This window comes from Brassica napus, chromosome A10, assembly GCF_020379485.1.
Source record: "Brassica napus cultivar Da-Ae chromosome A10, Da-Ae, whole genome shotgun sequence".
In the NCBI taxonomy this organism is placed as follows: Eukaryota; Viridiplantae; Streptophyta; class Magnoliopsida; order Brassicales; family Brassicaceae; genus Brassica; species Brassica napus.
Window position 1 is genome coordinate 4,132,683 of NC_063443.1, and position 6,900 is coordinate 4,139,582.

Genomic DNA, 6,900 nt, shown 5'->3' on the forward strand with positions numbered 1-6,900 from the left:
TCATTTGCCCCTATAAAAAATATGATTTTACTTTAAGAGCTCAACTGACTGTATTAGAAGAAGTTTCACAAGAAAAATATGCAAAACTATACTAATGTAAATGTAATATGAAACACATGAGAACAAAGTGAAGCTTACCATGTTAAATACATCACAAAAATACCCTAAGCTGCTTTATTGTGTTTGATATCCTATATTATTTTGATCAAATATTATGTAAAACTATATTTTGGGTTGGAATAAATTTTACATTCTAAAACCATTTTAAATGTAACATAAATTAAAATGGTGAAAATCTCCTATATATTAATTGATTTTTTTAAAAAAAATTGTAACCTTAATTTTGTATCTTTATATATAAACTGGAGTTTTCTCTCACCTCCTGCTGCCACATCAGCATGGAAGAATGGGCTTTTACAGACACGTGGCATACTCATCTTTACCCTAATAAATCTGTTTCCGTAGACGATCCTCCTCCCAAACTTTATTTGATAACAGTTTCTCGTCATCTCCTCTCTATTTTAAAGGCAAACTAGGAACTCTTTTTCTTATGATCTCTGATATTTGTTACGATAATAATGATTAGTGGATTTGTGAAGCTGCCCGAAGGCAAAGGATCAGAGTTCAGCTATAAAGTTGTCTCTGGCAAATAAGAATCAGGCGGTTGCTGCTGTGGCGGAAGATTCAACGGAGGATTCCAACATCATCTGAAGGTTGTTAAGAAGTGGCAAGAGTGTATTACTTGACTCAGAGATTACGATTGATCAAATCGGCGTCAACCTCCGCAGCTGCATCAGACGCGAGTTCAACCACCCAAGGATGAAACTCCATCGCTCCAATTGAGTCCAGAAGAGACTGGAGAAGAGTAAGGACCCAGCTTTCCCACGGTGAAGCTGAAGGAAACGGTGTAAGGGGAAGAGGCGGTGAAAGGGTTGGGACTTCAGAGAATAAAAACGGAAGATGAAGCTGAACAAGCGGCTTTGAGTATATTCCTTGGAGATTCTGCAGATGGAGAGAAATTTGCAAAAGACCCAAGATTTTAAATGAGTTAGCAGAAGGATATGAGGGTATCTGAAAAAGGCTTTCAGCTTTGCCTTCTACTGCTCAGTGCTCATGATGCCTCCGTACTAATCTCATGGTAAAGTTTATTTCTTTTGGTTCTCTCATGATTGTCTTATAGACTTTATGCAAGTATTATTAGCAATAGTGAATAAAAAGGAAGCAATATCACTTATACTAATTCATGATATGTATCTGGTGGTCTTGAAGTGTATGCTTGCATGATTCTCAGATTTATAACAACCTCTGAGGTTTTCGGTCTTCCATTGTTAACTTGGTCTTTCAGAAAAAAGAAGTCTTCCAGTAAAGAAAAGACGCGGAAAGTTCTTTTTTGCTGTTTAGCTTTGCATGGATATGGATGTTCTTGAGTTTCTAACTTTTCTCTGTCTTCTTTGTTTTATAGATTGAGTGTGAGCCAGCATATTTGATGCCTGAATTTGGAGCGAACACTTTAACTAATAAACAGTGATGAGTATCTAGATCTTATATTCTTATCACAACTATTGTCACCAAGAGAATTGGTAATTTTTAAATAAATTTGCTACTAAACGGTGATATTAAGATTATGTCAGGATCGAAATTAGGATACTATTTTCTCTAATCTTCCACTAACTTGACAATTTTTGCGTTTCAGCTAGAGTTACAAATTGTCGTGTGCATGCTCGAGGAGTGGCCGTTAAGTCAAGTGAGTGGTGTTTGTTATTGATTGCTCTAAACCAGCTGATGATACGAACATGGATTTCTCCACGCTTGAGAAGTTTCTTCAGGAACAAATCAAAGTCGGCGGAAAGCCGGAACTCTTAGTGACACCGTTTCCATTATGCGAGACAAAGGCAAGATCACCGTTATCGTCATCACCGCTCCCAACCTCTCCAAATGGTACATCACGATTTTCATTTTGAGGAACTTCCAAGTATCTGACCAGATATATTTGAGAAAGTACAATCTCAGTGATTGGCTTTGCGTGATTGCGTTGAACAACGACAAGGACCGGTAAGACCTAAGATACTTAAGCATGTACAAGCTAAGATATACTTAAACATGTACAAGCTAAGAAATTTCAACCTATATAATGAGTTTTCTTTCTTAGTTTTCTTCCAGTGCCAAGGAATAAATGCTTGGCGTTCTTCCTCTGTTTACTTAAAAGAATAGGTCGGATCTGTTTGAGAAGTTGCAGAAGAAAAAAGCATTTTCCATGATGTATAAAGAGAGAAGAGCAGCAACTACTAGCTTAATCTCCATGTATTGTCAAACGGACTGTAAAAAGGACGTTTGCTTGGTTCCGTAAGCAGATGTTAGTCTCAGGTTCCGCCCTGCAGGGATTGATATAGTAACCGGTTGGGGTAGACATTTTAGAGTTACTGCTACATCAATTGTGAGACAAACCGTTGAAGAGCTGCTCTACATCCTTGGCTCAGCGTTTTTCATGGAGATTGAAAACTCAGATTGTTTAGTTGTATGTGGTGAGTCTCTGATTGCTTTAGTCTAACGTTGATAGGATGCATTTACTGTGAGTTTTGTTTGTTTCTCATTTTTTACTTTTTACAAAGTATTACCTACTACCCAGTGTTGTACCTGAAGCTCTTTATTAGTCTTCACAAGCCATTTTAGATGACTTCTCTCGAATGCCCACCACTTGAGAAACGTCAAGTGATCCTCATGTTCATGTTATTAACAGGTGTGCCGGAAGCTGTTTATTAGTCTCAATTGTATTTTTAATGACCTTAAAGGTGGATATTTTGTAGCTATGAAAACGTTCATGTTCTTTTGGTTTGGTAACAGATTCGTCTAAAACCGATACCAACTGAGCAGATTCGCTTCTGTAACCACGACCAGCTTATGGCCTTGGCAAATACCACAACAGCTACCTGGTTTTGTTCTAATCCTCTACGTGTAACTCTTGCTCACGATTCTAACTGCTATATTTACACAACTATACTTTTAAAATTGTCAGACATCCAAGGTGAGCTCAGTGCAACCATATTTCCCTACGTCCTGCCAGTACGTATAAATATTATGCAAAATGTTGTTAAAGACAATCTTCCTATTTTAATAAAATTTCGATATGGGTGCTTGCTTAATTTTAGTAGACCAACCATTTTCCTTCGTATAAGGGTGCTTACGTATAAATATTCTGCAAAAAGGTTTTTTTTTTCTTTTTTGAAAAAATATTCTGCAAAATGTTGTTAAAGACATTCTTCTCATTTTAGTAAGGTTTCGATAAGGGTGCTTATTTAATTTTATGCTTAATCAACGTTTTCAAGAAAATGTTCTGTATAACTTTCGAACCATGACAATCAGCGGATTTGTTGTCATATATATTACTAAAACTTCATACTCAATATGTATTTGTTCTTCAGTTTTTATAACTGAACAAACTTGCATTTTTTTTTTCAATCAATCATTCGGGCAAAACTTTAGACATCATCACAGTTGAAGTTCAGAAAATAAGAGAATTTTGCCTACTAAAAGTAAATAGTATTTTTTCAAAATCTTCAATATTTATATATTCCCCTCGGTTTAAAATACTTTCTTAATACAGTTCAAGATTAAAAGTATACAATATAAAATAACTATAGTTTCTTCATAGTCAACTGACATCTTAGAGAACAAAATCTTTTACTTAACATCTAATTATTTTTGCCAAATGTTTATCTAAAATAGTCCGGCGGTCAATAATACATCATTGGTAATTTAAAATGATTAGCATGAATAGCATGTTATTAATTTATAATTTTAATGGGACCATATATCTACATATACTTTTTTTAGAAAATGTATTATCTTATCGATTGGTGTTATATTTTGAACCGGTCTAACTTGGGATCGTAAAAATTATTAATTTATAGTGTTTGTTAATTTTTCGAATATTAATTTATAGAGTTTCTACTATATATGAAACCACTACGCAGATTTAAGTTTGCTCAACAAATATACATCAAAAAAATTAACAGCAACAAACAACACAAATATAAAACCACAATTTAGCATTTCATTTTAAAGTTTATAAATTTTGATTGCCTATTTAATTAAAATATACTTAATGAGAAAATATTCATTCATTATATAAGTAGAGGTTGGTTGATTTAAAATAATTTGGTTGATTAAAAAAACTAATTGATTTTTTTTAGAGACACAAGAGGATAAATGTTTATACCAATAAAATATAATACTTTCTTCACAATGCACCACTTCAACACCTGAATAAAGAGAGAGCACCAAGCAACACATTCTAAAACATTACAGAAATTTCTATATTTTCCGTTTTGTTAATATTTGATTAAATATATTTAAATAATATATTTAGTACATTTTAAATCTTACCAAATTTAAAATAGCGATATTTTAATATAACGAATGTTTACTAATATAACACAAAATACAGAATATTAAAAATTATTTATGCTATTCTTCTTTGACCTAATCAACTTCAAAACAAAGTAATACACTACGGTCGTTAACCACTATAAAATGGATCAAAAAATTATCATTCTCTTTCAATATATTTTCATTTTCATATATTTGAAAATATTTTATTTACTAATATCATAAAATTAATTTTATTTTTTACAAAATAAAACATATGAACCCGGCGCGTAGCGCCGGAAAACCACTAGTTAATTATAAAATGATCTTGTTTATGTGTCAATCCTTTGCATCTTTAAATTGCCGAGGTGGTATCATTACAATGAATTTAGGCAAACTATAATGTAATATTAATTTTTTCTAGAGTTAAACAGACGGACGAAAAATAATATACGGCCAAATATAACATTGGCTCGTTAGCAATAATTAACTCGAACCTATTGGTTCTATCGATTTCATATTAGTAAACGAACATATTGGCTAAAGACTGGGAAACATACATATTGGCTCTTTAGAAAAACGCAAACGAGTACAATAGGCCAAATGTAATCATATATTATCATAAACTGAAAAAGGTATTAGCCCTATTGATTAATAGTGTAGGTTTATTCAGCACAATATATTATGACTAAGGAGGTGTTATTGGTTTATATATTTTCATTGATTTAAAAATCCATATAGTATTTATAAATCTAAGTAAAATATACAAATTTTTAAATTTTCTCGGATTAGTATTTACAAATCCGAAGGTTTTCCTTCGGATTTGGGCCTTTGTATTTTTCACAAAGAAATCCATACAGATCCATTCAAATACATTATGAAATCAAATCTATTAGTAAAGCCGTATGATTGAATAACACTTGATTTGAATTAGAATTTATGAATCATTAAACGAATAACACTTGATTTGAATTAGAATTTATGAATCATTAAACGAATAACACATGATTTCAATACATATTTTAAAATCATAAAACCAATAACACTAGATTTAGTTTGGATTTTCAAATCCATCAAAATACACCAACCAATAACCCCCCATAAGGTTGAAAGAAGAATGTGGCGAAAGTGATTATTTGTGGATTATAATATAGTTTGTGTACAATTTGATTAAATTCATTAAAAAAAATGCAATAAAACAAAAAATCAAGCACATTCTTCTTTGTTATTTTGTTCATTACATAAGCTAAGTAATCGGGAATCTATAAATTAATATGCTTGGAGCGTATATGATAAACAAATAAAAAATTATTTTATACTTTAAACAAAAATATAGGAAAACCATGTCAACAGAAAACATGTATAATATAAAGTTTGTCTATTATTGATGTTGGTTAAATAACATTGAAATTTCAACTGAATCGAACCGAAATAAATCACATACATTCGGCCCTTTTTGTGGTTAGAATGGAAGAAAAAAAAATCTAATTTTAACGGGATAGACAAATATAGCATAATGAAAAATTAGGCAAGAATAGTTATTTTGTTTTTTAATAAAAGAAAAAAAATAAATGCAGAAAATTTATTACCAAACGAATTTATATATCAAATATTTTTTCTTACAACAATTTATTAGAACTTAAATTAGGAAATTTATATTGAAGATTAAGAAAAACTTTGGCACCAAAAAATGAATTGCCTAATTGTTTTCGTAGTTTAGGAAAACACTAATAATGATTTTTCGTAGTAGTTAATGTATATATCACATTAACATAACTTTTATCCTATATAAAGTATCGGTTGCAAACAAATAATACCATAATCAAGAACTTGAAGTAAAAGATCAATTGCAAACAAAAAAACTAATTCCATTTTATTTGGGCTTTAAGTATAATAATAACCAGGCTGCTAAATTTTCGGCAGTGTTGATGTAGCCCATAACAAACCATATTTTAAATTATAAGCCTAATCCAATTTGTAGTTATCCTTTTTAATATTTCAATTTTCCATTTTATGTTGTAAAAAAATATAAAAAATCTGATATTTTGAAATTTAGTGTAATTTCAAAAAATAAAATAAAATAAATCAAAGTTAGTAAAATATAATATTAAATGTATCGGACTCATCATAAATTTTAAGTTTTGATCCACAATTCCAATTAAAATTGTTCACGGTTGAACGTATAGATAATTATATAAACAATCCAAAGCTATGTACATATATACAAAATTATGATCATATATAAATCATAAATTGTCAATATACCATATATTTTATATTTTTAATATATAACTCACTTAGTGTTTCAAAAAAAAAAAATATATATATATATATATAACTCACTTTGCGCAAGACACAAATATGGTATACAATCCGTGCAAAAAGATGCTTAATATTAATAAAACTACTATATACACTATATTCAGTTGGAAAATAATAAAAGGATGAATAATATAATGAAAAACACAATTCTAAACGGTGCCGCTTGAGTAAAAGCAATTACACCTAATAGGGTTTTCAGCTTAATTAAAAAAA

At 30.4% G+C, this 6,900-nt stretch overlaps 1 non-coding gene across 2 annotated transcripts; it reads left to right on the forward strand.

Annotated features, from left to right (window-relative positions):
* Positions 1-447: 447 nt before the first annotated feature.
* LOC106397106 lies at positions 448-2,674 on the forward strand. 2 transcript variants are annotated; one of them, XR_007317521.1, is made up of 5 exons: positions 448-1,138; positions 1,463-1,580; positions 1,694-2,052; positions 2,150-2,522; positions 2,610-2,674. It is a non-coding gene; the product is annotated as an uncharacterized LOC106397106 (transcript). The 2 variants fall into 2 exon arrangements; XR_002658741.2 differs by having other exon boundaries at positions 2,627-2,674.
* The last annotated feature ends 4,226 nt before the right edge of the window (positions 2,675-6,900 follow it).